The sequence below is a fragment of the Dendrobates tinctorius genome, unplaced genomic scaffold, assembly GCF_039654945.1.
Source record: "Dendrobates tinctorius isolate UK_male_01 unplaced genomic scaffold, ASM3965494v1 ptg000018l, whole genome shotgun sequence".
NCBI lineage: Eukaryota > Metazoa > Chordata > Amphibia > Anura > Dendrobatidae > Dendrobates > Dendrobates tinctorius.
Genome location: NW_027361686.1, coordinates 865201 through 879722, shown reverse-complemented (window position 1 = coordinate 879722; position 14522 = coordinate 865201). Strand labels below are relative to the sequence as shown.

The following is a 14522-nucleotide window of genomic DNA, read 5'->3' as shown; positions in this document are numbered from 1 at the left end:
ACCCTTTCTATCCTTTGTGCAATCACGTGCAATCCATACTGGGCCTAACACCGTCTGAACCTGCCTCCTGATGTATAAACATTTATTTTGAATGTGTACGCTATCCATACATGTTATCCGGGGATACGGTACCCTTTCTAACCTTTGTGCAATCACGTGCAATCCATACTGGGCGTGAGAACGGCTGGCGAGCTGTTAAGCAAACTACATCACCTGTGGTTTGCACACGTAAGTTTTTCATTTTTTCAGGAATGACGGTTAGGCTTAATTCCGGAACTGCGGTTGACCTGCACTTACTGGGAAATCATTGTTCGCGGGTAATAATTGTAATCAGTGATCCCCATCACTAACGTTGTTCAGCGGGTTATCTGCACCTGTAAGCGACAAACGCTGGCCTTTTCAGTGTAGCGCACATGCAGCCACGGACATGTAAGGGCATGACACTCCAGTTATTGGCCAATCTCATGTGCCAGAGCCTCACGTGTCCCTCTAGTAAGCCGGACTCGGACCGCGGGGCATGACGGAGTCTCGTTCGTTAACGGAATTAAGCTTGCAATGTGTGCATCTGTTCTGTAGCTGGCATGGTTGAGGTTTCCCAGGTGGAGTCGAATTTAACCGTAGGCTCCACTCCTGGTGGTGCCCTTCTGGACATTCCTTTAAGGTTCAGCTTTGCAACCATACTTCCCACGTAAAACAAACACTTTGCCTTCATGAACGCTGTTTGGAGGGTCATGACTCGTGGGAATAACGCCGCCCAATCAGTTAACCTGCTAGAGAGATCGTTTGTTGCTCCAAAGCATGACATCACACTCCCTAGGAAGAAGGTAATGCCACTGTGGCGACCATACTCCTGGGGGCGACACAAGTGTACTGATGCCCAGCCACTGCTCGATGAATCTGCTGGTACATTGACCCAGACCACTACATTCCCCTCGCACGCTACACGGCCTGAATCTGACCCTGATGAAACTCAGGTTACCCTTCCCATATACAGTTCCATCTTACCCGGTGACAAAGAGGAAGCTGCAGATGAAAGTGCAGGTTTGGCCCACCCACCATCAGACACACCACCGTACTATCAGGGGCCCTGTGCCAGTGCCGTCGCCAACGAGTGGGCCCCCCCCCTGCTTGCTCAGGATCACAGCACTTGCAAAGTTGAAATACTGTGCAGTGAGATGGAAGATGGGGACGACGAGGAGTCCAGACAAGTACAGGGATTCCCTAGCGAGGAGACTTATTTGATTGTTTTCAATGTTGGGACAGCAATTTTTGGGGAGCACTATACTCTGGAGAATGATAGATGGGGCCCACCATACACTGGAACATTCCAAAGGTGGACATCAGACACTGGAGCAGCATTTACAGGGCCCATTATACACTAGAGCATTAGAAATGGGGCCCATTATGTTTGGAGCATTATTTGGGCCCATAAGACAGTGGAGCTTCATCCATGGGGACCAACATATACTGTAGCATTATGTGGAGCTCATCATATACTGTTTCAAACATTATATGGGACCAATGATTCTGTATGGAGAAATAGGTGGGCCTCGTCATGAGATGTAAAAAGTGAAGTATTTTTCATTGTACTATACCGCTATTTCTCTGCCGTATCGGAGCATGATGAGTTGTGGTATGTGTTAAAGGGGCGCTCTTTCTCCCAGGGCACATGAAAACCTGGAGCCAGCCCTACCCCCCACAACTTTAGCCAAATAACCCCCATTTTTCAGTGCGTAACTTGTATTATGAAGTTAATTAAGGTTGACAAGCTTATGTAAGAAGAATTGATGCTTTTGGCATTCAAATGGGCACTGTAGGTGTGTTTCCTGTCCTCCTCTCACTGCCGACTTTTATTCCCCATTGACTTACATTGGGTTTCGTGTTTCGGGACGACCCCGACTTTTCCCTGTAATCGGACGATCTTGCTCTACCCGACTTTTGGAAAAGTCGGGTTTCACGAAACGAAACGCGACCCTAAAAAACCAAAAGTCGCTCAACTCTACTGGTTACCATTAGCAGAGATTATTTTGGGAAGAAAGTTGAACACCCATACATTCCTATATAGCAACTTTATAATTCAAATAAAGACTGAATCCCTAAAAAGATCTTAATGAAACTGGAAAAATAACCTTGTTGTATTAATATGAACTTATTCCAATAAAAAAACGGAGCTTAAAACCGTTACTCTGTTTCCAACCATGAAAACACACTAGGCCTAGGTATGGCAGAATATGGCGGCACATAAAGACTGAATCCCTATAAAGATCCTAATGAAACTTGGAAGATAACCTTGTTGTATTAATATGAACTTATTCCAATAAAAAAAACGAGCTTAAAACCGTTATTCTGTTTCCAACCATGATAACACGCTAGGCATAGGTATGGCAGAATATGGCGGCACATAAAGACAATATTAACTTTAGCTTCTAGCCTTATCTCACTCTCAAAACATCCCCCTCCCTCTCTCAGTTAGGAACACAGAGAACCACACTAGGCATAGGTATGGCAGAATATGGCGGCACATAAAGACGGTGCATACTAAAACCCTATGTGCCAAATTAATCTATACCTATGGTAGATATTTTAGTCGTATTCATCTATACCTATGCCTATTTTAGATTATTTTTATGTCTGCAGTGTGTGGAGGATAACTGTGGCTGTGGCGGAGGGATACAGACTCCTGCATCTTCTTCCTTGCTGATTACACCTGAGTGCCGCCGAATTCTGACTGCTGTAACATCAGGGTGAGGTTAGCGGGGACAGAGGAGCTTCCCTGGACATATTCTAGCGTGGCACACTGAAGAGGAAAGCAAAGACACCGGCAGGGATTCTTTCTTTGCCAAGGAGCTGAAGGGCGGAGGGATACCACCGGACTTCTAGGATCAGACCCCGAAATCGGCCAAGAACAGCGCTATACAGCCTCATAAAGGACCGGATCAGAGGCGACTAGCACCGGGGGAGCCACTAAAAACTGCTGAGGTGAGGCACAACTGAAATCTGGTCACTAGAACCGGACGATGCACACTGAACACAGCCGCAATAGAACTCAATTAGAAGTAGTTCCGGCTGTGTCCAGCCTGTCAGCGTTGCAGAAACCTGACTTCACAGGCTCCGCAGCACATAGCAAGTGGCCCCTGGTACTACAGGCTCAGCTATAGTCTCGAACTGTGCGGAGCAGCAGGCAGTTAACCCCAAGAGTATTGAGGAGAAGGATATAGACTGCAGGGAGGGCCCTTACTATCCCCACACAATAAAGGAATATTGACTATTCTGCACTTACCAGCGGTGCAGACTTATAACACAATAGTGACCGCAGTTTCTGGCTGGTGGCCCCGGTGCCCTATACTCATCTGTGCAGTGCACCATAATAGAGGATTATCCACTCTTCAAGCAAGGATCAGAGCTACAGTGGACTGCTTGCATTATTGTTGAGGAATCTTGTTTCATTTGGCGCTCTTACTTAGGATTTCTCAGTTGACTCCTTTTCTGAAACTTGTTTTAGACCATTTTACTTAACTTGTCTGATTGATCAAGCTAAAAGGGTCATAGATCTGAGGCCAGGGAAGGCTGCGTGGCAAATTAAGATGCAGTCGGGCAGGGGCAGAATTACTAATAGCTCACACAGGGTGACGAGGCACAATTTGGGGGCATATTCAAAATCCTATGAGGTATCCCTAATGTGTTAAGCCCCACAAAATCTAGGTCACCTTTGAAAAGAGGTGAGCTCAAAACGCCTTATATAAAACAATCCCATAACCCTGCACCTGTCAAAGCTGCAAAAAGGGGATCAGGTATCAATAACCCATTGACCAAAACACTGCCTAAAACACAACTTGAAACACTTCAAAAATGAAAAATTTGGGGGGACATATTGAAACTCCTCCAAATCAGCACCTCACCGAGGAAATGGACACTTCCAAATCAAACAAAAGAAAGGGCCCAGACGATCAGGAAAACACCGAGAGTCTTTCTTCTGAGGACTCTGACAGTGTCTCAGCTGACTGTACCCCAAACACAAGCCCTGAAAAGCAGAGGCCTAGAAGGGACACTGGAGGTCCATTTCCTTCGTTTGAGGTTCCTCCTCCATCCACCTGGGGGAATACAAGGGGTCCAATAAACAAGCCACTGAAGGATTCATGGCGGATCTTTTCCAGTGCTTCAGTGATGCCCTAAAAATAGGGTTTGAGACTCAGGCTAAGGCCCTACAGGAAACTTGCAGGAATCTTAGCCAAAAGGTTGAGAAATATGAGGTAAAGATGGTACAGGCGGAGAGGGACATAGTCTACCTCTCAAAGGAAAATTCTCTCCTCAAAACGGAGGTTATTTCCCTTAAAAACAAATTAACAGATCTGGAGGACCGAAGCAGGAGAAATAACTTAAAAATACGAGGTATTCCTGAGTCGGTCTCCCAGGCATATCTTTCAGATTATACTAAAAATTTATTCATAAAATTATTGCCAAAATTGACAGAATTAGAAGTAAATATTGATCGTATACACCGCCTCCCACGTCCAAAAGGGGTCCCACAGGAAAAGCGTAAGGACACTATCCTCAGAGTCCATTTTTTTTAAATCAAGGAGAAGGTTCTAAAATCTCTGAGAGAGGTTCACCTCCAGAGCCATATAAAGATTAAAAGATTTTCCAAGACTTCTCCAAAGAGACAATGGATGCAAGAAGGTCCTTCAGAGATTTGACCTCTAAACTTAGAGAGCTCAGAGTGTCATATAGATGGGGTTTCCTTACCAAGCTATTAGTCTGGTATAATGACAAAAACTACCCCATCTACACTCCACACGAGGGTCAGAAGTTCATTAAATTTCTGATGGATGAACCAGCATTTAGGGATAGGGATTAGGACTCTTTCTTATCTTATGTTTGAATTTACATGGTGTATACTATTAATTTCCTTTTCATGAATATGAATATCTTATGACCCGTATTTACAGTTTATTGATGTCACTGTGGGAACTTGCCACTTAATTTTTTCTCACTTTTTCCCCCACACTAAGGTGAGACACCAACCGGTTTGGAGTCCTCCAGGAGAGCTCTCAAGTTCCTAATTTTTTTTTCTGTATTTTACTGTTTTGCTTGTTTCCATTTTTCTGTTTTGATATTGCACTCTAACGATGAAAATCTTATCATACAATGTTAGGGGGCTCAACAGTCCAAATAAGAGGTAATAATAATAATAATAATAAATTTTATTTCTATAGCGCCGATATATTCCGCAGCACTTTACATTTCAGAGGGGATTTGTACAGACAATAGACATTACAGCATAACAATAATCACATAGATTATAACAAATACCAAGAGGAATGAGGGCCCTGCTCGCAAGCTTACAATCTATAAGGAAAGAGGTAGACACGAAAGGTGGGTGGTAACAGTTGCCCTGATTGTTTGGACCAGCCATAATGTTAAGTGTATGCGGTATGGAAGGAATTGGTATGCCTCCAGGAGGTTAAACTGGCCTCCGATCGACACCCGGTCTTCCAGCACAAGAACCTTCCACATGTACAAGTCACTGTCCACAAAGAAAAAGGCTGGGGTCATTACACTGGTAGGTGGCACCATTCCTTTTCAGCTCATCAAAGAGATACCAGACTCGTTGGGCAGGTTTCATATACTCATATGCTTACTCCATGAAAGGCCATGCACAATAGTGAATGTATACGCACCTAACAAGGGACACATTCGTTTCTTGAACAAGCTAATAAAAAAATAGACAAAGTCAAAACAGGCGATCTGCTCTTACTAGGCGATTTTAATATTGTCCCAAATAGTAGCATTGATTCATCCTCATTAGTTCGCCACAAGGTTCCAGCTTTGAAAAACTGGTTAATTCAAAATGAGCTTTTTGATGCTTTTCGTTGCTTGAACACATCGTCTCGTGAATATTCTCACTTTTCAGATGTACATAAGACAGCATCTAGAATCGATCTACTACTTACTAATATATTTACTTTAATCAAAATTAAAGATATACGGTTCATGCAAAAGACCATCCCGGATCATACCCCGGTTCTCGCTGAGTTCCTCGTGAGTCCTCCCTCTGACAAGCCATTCCGCTGGAGACTTAACCCAGCCTTGTTATATATACCAGAGTACAAGCAAGAGATAGAAAACGTTCTCCTTAACTACTTCAAGGAGAATGTATCTGGTGAAGTAGATCTGTTCACGGTCTGGAACGCCCATAAGGTGGTCCTGAGGGGATGCCTTATGCAGATCCTCTCTAAACACAAGAAGAGTAATAGGGAAAAAATTACAAACCTACAGGCCCAAATTAATGATCTAGAAAAAAAACAAACCAAGTTGAAAGTTCCTTCCCAAACCATCCAGGCTGAGATTTTGAGACTCAGACAGAGACTGAGATCTGAAATCTACCAGGAATACGATGCAGCCATCAAAGCATCTAGGTATAAATCATATACATCTCTCAACAAGCCTACCAAGTTTATGATTAGGAAATTAAAAAGGATAATTACGCGGAGCCTGAACGCTGGTGGAGCAAGAAGCAGAGATCCTGAGCTCCAGGACAAAAGCACTAAAAGGGGCACTAATACCACCAGAGCCCCCTTTTTTTTCCACTATCCCCGTATTCGGACCTGACTCAGGACTGTACTGGGTTGCCTGGACCCTGGGTGGCGTGTCTCACCCAGGATTACAAAGGGATTTATCTGTCCGGGGGCCCTGAGGGCGGGAGATTGCCGGAGATGCGGAGGGATATATTGCACACAGCACTATCTCCTCAAGCGGAGAAACCCTATCTCTGATCTAAAGCTGACAGACCAGGAAGACCCCGGAGCCAGCCCTCATCTGCAGATAAGGTACCGCTGCTCAGTCCCTGTATCAGGACACATAAAAGAGCTGTCATTACTCACAGCTGAGAGACAATTACAGGGAGTGGGTGTCCCGACGCGACATGGAAAAATAGTCGCGGCTGCCTCACAGACAGCACACAGCCTGAGACCCGAGACAGACGTGCAGCTGCGCGCTCCTACCGCCTCCCCCCCTCCCCTCTTGGCAGACAGCGAGACAGAGCTGAGGGAAGCAAGGGACACACTGAGGTAACGCTGCAATAAAAGTCACAAGGCCACCGCTTTGTCTTGAGCGGGGGGGGGACTGGTCCTGGGGACAGAAGAACTGGGGAGAGTAGTTGTCCTCCCTAACTCCACAGCAACAAGGGAGATAGCCGGCATAATCAAGTGAGGCCTGGGACTGTCTGACCTGAGGTGATGTGATGAGAGAGGGGGTAATATTGGGAGCTGTAAATCTGTATTAAGCTCTCCCCTCCACACTGCTGCTGCTCTTCCGCCCTCCCCCACTTCTCTGCTTTCTAATTAACCCCCTGAGGCCAAACTGAAAAGACACAAGTGAAGATTCTCTGAAATGGCTAACCTCCCCCCTATAACTGGAGAGGACAGAACGTGGTTATATGCTACCATCTAGTGGCCAGAGCCAAAACAACATCCTTCTCCCACTGTTCATCATCTATAAGTTTGGAAATAAAATGGATCACTAGCTAATTACATAGCCAGCAGGAGGAATTCTAATCTTCAAACTGCTCTACTCTTATTCTTTTTAGATAATTGCAAAAATGGGGAAATCCAGCGTAAAAACGCAAAAAAGCATACCCAAATCAGCAAAAGCCATCACACAAGCAGACGTGGATAATTTTCTTAAAAAACAAACGGTTCCATCGGATACTCTTAAATCACCCAAGCTTCGAGATATGGCCTCATTAGATGATTCAGATTCTGAGCCGGAGAGTGACTCCAACACGGGAAGCACAGCAAGAGATGCTCTAGTCACTCGTTCGTTCATTAAACGTATACTTTCTAGAGCTCTTGAGCCAATAGCAAAAGAACTTGCAGAGATAAAACATGACCTAAACCTTCAAGGCCACAGACTTGAGACACTTGAAAACTCGCAAGTTGCTATGACGAAAAGTTCTAACGCCGTGCTGGAGTCCCTAAAGGTTCATGAAAACCAACTACATACAATTCATACGGTGTTAGAGGACCATGAAAACAGGGAACGTCGTAACGTGAGAATTAAAGGTCTCTCTGAAAAAAGTGGCTTTTGAGGCGTTATGCAAAGCAGCACAAGAGATATTCAAAGGTCTACTCATTGAAGCAGATCCACAGGAAATCAAACTGGTGAGAATCCACAGAGCACTACATCCAAAGCCTCCCCAAGGGGAGGCTCCACAAGATGTAATCTGCCGCTTCCTCGACTACCGAGCTAAAGATCTGGTTCTCCGCAGAGCGCGGGAAGCGCAGGAGATCTATGAGGGCGCGCAAATTAAGCTCTTCCAGGATCTCTCAGCTAACACTCTCAGGAAGCGGAGGGTTCTGAAACCGTTTACTGAAGCATTGGTGAAAAAAGGTCTCCGTTTCTGATGGCTGTTTCCATTTGGCATACATATAACGAATGGAGATAAAAGTATTCAAGCAAGAACATCACAAGACATCAAAGAAGCTTGCGGATCTCTGGGGATTGAGCTAGAGGCCTACCCGGACCTGGAATCCTTTCACTCGGCGACCCTGCTGCACCCGCTACCAGATGACCTGACGTGGCAAGTAGCACTGACACCAAAATCACAAAGTGTTATGAATGAGTCACCGAAGGAGGAAAAAACAAAAATACAAGCTAAGTCCAGAAAACCGGAGAGGTTGGTAGCTATCAGATTGCAGACCCCTGATCCTATCCACAACAACTAACAGTAGCCGTGGGGGGTTCCTACGATGCTCTAGACCCCTCGATCACAGCCGGAGAACTAAATAGGCCTAAAGAAAGAAAGGGGAAATCTAAACTGCCCCAGAGCAGACCCCAAAGCAATAGACAGCCTCCAACATATAATGACGGTGAAGCAAGATGAAAACACTAACACAAATAGAAAGATAGGTTGAGCAAACGATGGGGCCCAAGCTAACTAAAAAGGACAGGATAGAAAAGCCGCTGTCTGCAATCAGCAAAAAACCCTACCAAAAAATGTCCCAACCGTCTGATAGGAAAAACAGGCCCTGAAGTCGCTAGGACTTCAAAAAGACTATATCAGCACTCAGGTAAATGAGCAAAAAGACAAACTGATCAGAGACAAAAATGGAACTCAGCATACCCCCGACCGGGGATGGCTGAACTCCAAAAAGCAAGGTAAACAAAACAAAACTAATAAGTTCACTAGCAGAGCAGAAAACTTATCTTTGGAAGCAGGAATCCGACTGGTCTCCAAGAATCCAGCAGAGAAATCACCAGCGACTCAGAAGGGCGTTGGCTGCCTTATATCCAGTCAGAATTTCTTGTTACCCAGTCATCATCTACCAGATCAGGTGTTTGGTAATCAGCCTCACTACCTTCCTTCACCAGAAGAGGGAGTTCATCAGACATCGACGGCGAAGGGGAAAATTAACTCACAACAGTACCTCCCCCTTGAGGAGGGGTCACCGAACCCTCATCCACGCCACCAGGGCGACCAGGTTGGGCCCGATGAAAGGCACGAACCAATCTTTCGGCATGAATATCGGATGCAGGGGCCCAAGAATTATCCTCCTGGCCATAACCCTTCCATTTAACCAAATACTGGAGTCTCCGTCTTGCCAGGCGAGAATCCAGTATCTTCTCAACCTCATATTCCACATCACCTTCAACCAATACCGGGTCAGGAGGTGCCACCACAGGAACTACTGGCGCTCAACAAACCTCTTTAACAGAGACTTATGAAACACGTTATGTATCTTAAATGTAACAGGAAGAGCCAATCGAAAAGAGACTGGATTAAGAATCTCCGAAATCTTGTAAGGTCCAATAAATCTAGGTTTAAACTTTGGAGAAGCCACCTTCATAGCGATATTCTTTGATGACAACCAAACCATATCACCCACCTTAAACTGGGGACCAATGGTCCTATGCCGGTTGGAAAACCGCTGGGCCTTTTCCTGGGAGAGTGACAACTTATCCACCACTTGGTCCCTGATCTGGTGCATTCTCTCCACCACAGTGTCAACACCTGGGCAGGCGGAAGGCTCCACCTGCCCTGAAGAGAATCGAGGATGAAACCCAAAGTTACAAAAAAAGGTGACATCAAAGTGGCAGAACTAGCTCTATTATTTAAAGAAAATTCAGCCAAGGGCAAAAATGAAACCCAATCATCCTGATCAGCAGAAATAAAACATCTCAAATACGACTCAAAAGTCTGGTTTGTTCTCTCCGTCTGCCCATTGTTCTGAGGGTGAAACGCAGAGGAGAAGGACAACTGAATTCCCAGCTTGGAACAGAAAGTCCTCCAAAATCTAGACACAAACTGAACTCCTCTGTCAGATACAATGTTCTCAGGAATCCCGTGCAAGCGAACCACCTGTTGCAAAAACAAGGGCACCAACTCTGATGAAGATGGCAACTTATGGAGTGGTACAAGATGGACCATCTTAGAGAATCTATCACAAATCACCCAAATAACAGTCATTCTCTGAGAGACAGGCAAATCAGAGATAAAATCCATTGAAGTATGGGTCCATGGCCTCCTGGGCACCGGCAAAGGCATCAACAACCCACTAGAACGAGAACAAGGTTTAGACCGAGAGCAAGTCCCACAGGACTGCACAAAATTCCTGACATCACGAGACAAGGCGGGCCACCAAAAAGACCGACTCACCAAATCTCTAGTACCAAAAATACCTGGATGACCAGCTAATGCATAGCAATGAACTTCAGACATCACTCTCTTCCTCCACTGGTCAGGAACATTCAATTTTCCAATGGGACAACGCTTAGGTTTGTCCTCCTGAAACTCTTCCAGAGCACGTCTCAAATCGGGCAAGATTGCAGAAATAACTACCCCCTCACCTAAGATGGTAGCAGGCTTGGTCACAACAGGAGAATCAGCAAAGAAACTCCTAGAGAGGGCGTCTGCCTTGACATTCTTAGTGCCCAGAAGAAAAGAGACCACAAAATCAAAACGTGAAAAACAAGGCCCACCTAGCCTGTCTAGGATTCAAGCGTTTGGCCGACTCCAGGTAAATCAAATTCTTGTGGTCAGTAAGGACCACGACTTGATGTTTAGCTCCCTCCAACCAATATCTCCACTCCTCAAATGCCCATTTCATGGCTAACAGTTCCCGATTCCCCACATCATAGTTACGTTCGGATGGGGAGAACTTTCGGGAAAAGAAAGCACAGGGATTCATTTTAGATGTTACAGGATCTTTTTGGGACAAAACAGCTCCTGCACCAATCTCAGAAGCGTCCACCTCTACCTGAAATGGGAGTGAGACATCAGGTTGCCACAAAACCGGAGCAGAAGTGAACCTTCGCTTCAGCTCCTGAAAGGAAGAAACAGCCTCCGGAGACCAATTCAGCACGTCAGCACCCTTCTTAGTCAAATCAGTCAATGGTTTGGCAATACCAGAAAAATTAGCTATAAATTTACGATAAAAATTAGCAAAACCCAAAAATTTCTGGAGGGCCTTCAAAGAAGTGGGCTGAACCCAATCATAAATGGCCTGTACCTTGGCCGGGTCCATTTCAATAGTTGACGGAGACAAAATAAATCCCAAAAATGAAATCCTCTGTACCCCAAAAGGCATTTCTATCCTTTGACATACAGGGAATTCTCCCTCAAGATCCGGAACACAGTCCGAACATGTTCCACATGAGAATCCCAATCCTTGGAGAAGATCAAAATATCATCCAGATAGATAATCAAAAATTTATCCACAAAGTCTCGGAAAATGTCGTTCATGAAGCACTGGAAGACAGAAGGGGCATTAGTGAGCCCAAAAGGCATCACCAGGTGCTCAAAATGTCCCTCCGGAGTATTAAACGCCGTCTTCCATTCATCCCCATGCTTAATGCGAATAAGATTATACGCCCCCCTGAGGTCAAGCTTTGTAAACCAGCAAGCATCTTTAACTCTGGAGAATAGATCTGAAATCAGGGGTAACGGATACTGATATTTAACAGTAATTTTGTTGAGGGAACGATAGTCAATACAAGGCCTTAATGACCCATCTTTCTTAGCCACGAAAAAAAACCCAGCACCTAAGGGTGAAGAGGATGGTCTAATATGACCCTTCTCCAACGACTCCTTAATATAGGATTGCATAGCCTCGTGTTCGGGTACAGATAAATTGAAAAGTCGACCCTTGGGAAATTTAAACCCAGGGCTCAGCTCAATTGCACAGTCATAACTCCTATGAGGAGGCAAAGACGCAGACTCATTCTCACTAAATACATCATAATCAGCCAAATAGTCAGGAACATCATGCGACTGGGGAGAGGTGGAGAAAACAGGAGCGTCACTAAGGGCACACCGACAACCCCAACTCACCACAGACACAGATTTCCAATCCAAAACTGGATTATGGATTTGCAACCAGGGAAACCCCAGAACAATGGTATCATGCAAATTATGCAACACCAAAAATCTGCAATTCTCTTGATGGCCTGGGGCGACCCGCATTACCACCTGGGTCCAAAACTGAGGTTTATTTTTCGCCAAAGGAGTAGCATCAATCCCCCCCAAAGGGATAGGCGTCCGCAGGGGTGTCATCGGAAATCCACAACGTTTAGCAAAATCCAAATCCATTAGATTCAGGGCTGCTCCCGAATCCACAAAAGCCTTGGCGGAAAATGTGGACAGGGAGCAGATCATAGTAATTGCCAGAAGAAACTTAGGTTGAACACCACCCACAGAAAACGTGTGTGCACAACGTTTCTCTCGTTTAGGGCAGACAGAAATAATATGTGATGCATCACCACAGAAGAAACACAGCTTATTACGCCTTCTGAACTCCTGACGTTGCGCCCTAGACAAAACTCTATCACATTGCATAGGTTCAGACATTTGTTCAACAGGTGGCAACACCTCTCGTGCGGTTTTGCGTTCACGCAAACGACGATCAACCTGAATGGCTAATGACATAGAATCGTCAAGACCAGAGGGAACAGGAAATCCTACCATAGTATCTTTTATGGTTTCTGACAAACCCTTCCGAAAGAGAGCTGCCAAGGCACCATCATTCCAGGTAGTAAGGACCGCCCACTTTCGGAATTTTTGACAGTACAACTCTGCAGAATCCCGACCCTGGCTCAATGCCAACAGGGCCTTTTCAGCCTGATCAATAGCATTAGGTTCATCATACAACAACCCCAAGGCTTGAAAAAATGCGTTCACATTAGTAAGAATAGGATCATCAGGTTTCAAAGAGAACGCCCAATCCTGGGGATCGCCGCGCAGCAAAGAGATGACAATTTTAACCTGCTGCGCGGAGCTCCCCGACGAGTTAGGCTTCAAGGCAAAAAATAATTATTCCTAAAATTCAAAAATTTAGACCGATCCCCAAAAAACACATCAGGAGTAGGGATCTTTGGTTCAGCAGCATGTGAATGAGCAAGATAGGCGGAAATTCCCTGCACTTCAGCAGTGAGCTGCTCCACACGATCAGACAATTGCTTCATCTCCATTGAGAAAGAAAAAAAAATTCCCCCTGCGGCCTCAGAGACATAGAGGAAAAAATATACACAAAAAGAAAAAAAAAATTCTGACAAACTCTTTTTTCTTAACAATTCTTTCCTGCTATTGAGTACCCTAGGATCTGCGGTATGGCTGGTGATTCTGTTATGAACGAGTCACCGAAGGAGGAAAAAACAAAAATACAAGCTAAGTCCAGAAAACCGGAGAGGTTGGTAGCTATCGGATTGCAGACCCCTGATCCTATCCACAACAACTAACAGTAGCCGTGGGGGGTTCCTACGATGCCCTAGACCCCTCGATCACAGCCGGAGAACTAAATAGGCCTAAAGAAAGAAAGGGGAAATCTAAACTGCCCCAGAGCAGACTCCAAAGCAATAGGCAGCCCCCAACATATCATGACGGTGAAGCAAGATGAAAACACTAACACAGATAGAAAGATAGGTTGAGCAAATGATGGGGCCCAAGCTAACTAAAAAGGATAGGATAGAAATGCCGCTGTCTGCAATCAGCAAAAAACCCTACCAAAAAAGTCCCAACCGTCTGATAGGAAAAACAGGCCCTGAAGTCGCTAGGACTTCAAAAAGACTATATCAGCACTCAGGTAAATTCTGAAGACAGAGCAAAAAGACAAACTGATCAGAGACAAAAATGGAACTCAGCACACCCCCGACCGGGGATGGCTGAACTCCAAAAAACAAGGTAAACAAAACTAATAAGTTCACTAGCAGAGCAAAAAACTTATCTTTGGAAGCAGGAATCAGACTGGTCTCCAAGAATCCAGCAGAGAAATCACCAGCGACTCAGAAGGGCGTCAGTTGCCTTATATCCAGTCATAATTTCCTGTTACCCAGTCATCATCTACCAGATCAGGTGTTTGGTAATCAGCCTCACTACCTTCCTTCACCAGAAGAGGGAGATCATCAGACATCGACGGCGAAGGGGAAAATGAACTCACAACAACAAAGACTGAAAAGGATGCTGGCGAAGACCTCGCCTCCTAAGGACTCCAGAGACACTACTTGATCTTTAAGTTAGATCCAGGTTTTAC

General features: G+C 45.2%; 1 long non-coding RNA gene across 3 annotated transcripts in view; it reads left to right on the top strand.

The window, feature by feature from the left end:
• The first annotated feature begins 6771 nt into the window (after positions 1-6771).
• The window catches only part of LOC141082524 (uncharacterized), an 84938-nt gene continuing 77187 nt past the window's right edge, over positions 6772-14522 (top strand). For all 3 annotated transcript variants that reach the window (XR_012230527.1, XR_012230528.1, XR_012230526.1), the window contains exon 1: positions 6772-6827. This is a non-coding gene — a long non-coding RNA (uncharacterized lncRNA). The remainder of the gene's footprint in view (positions 6828-14522) is intronic.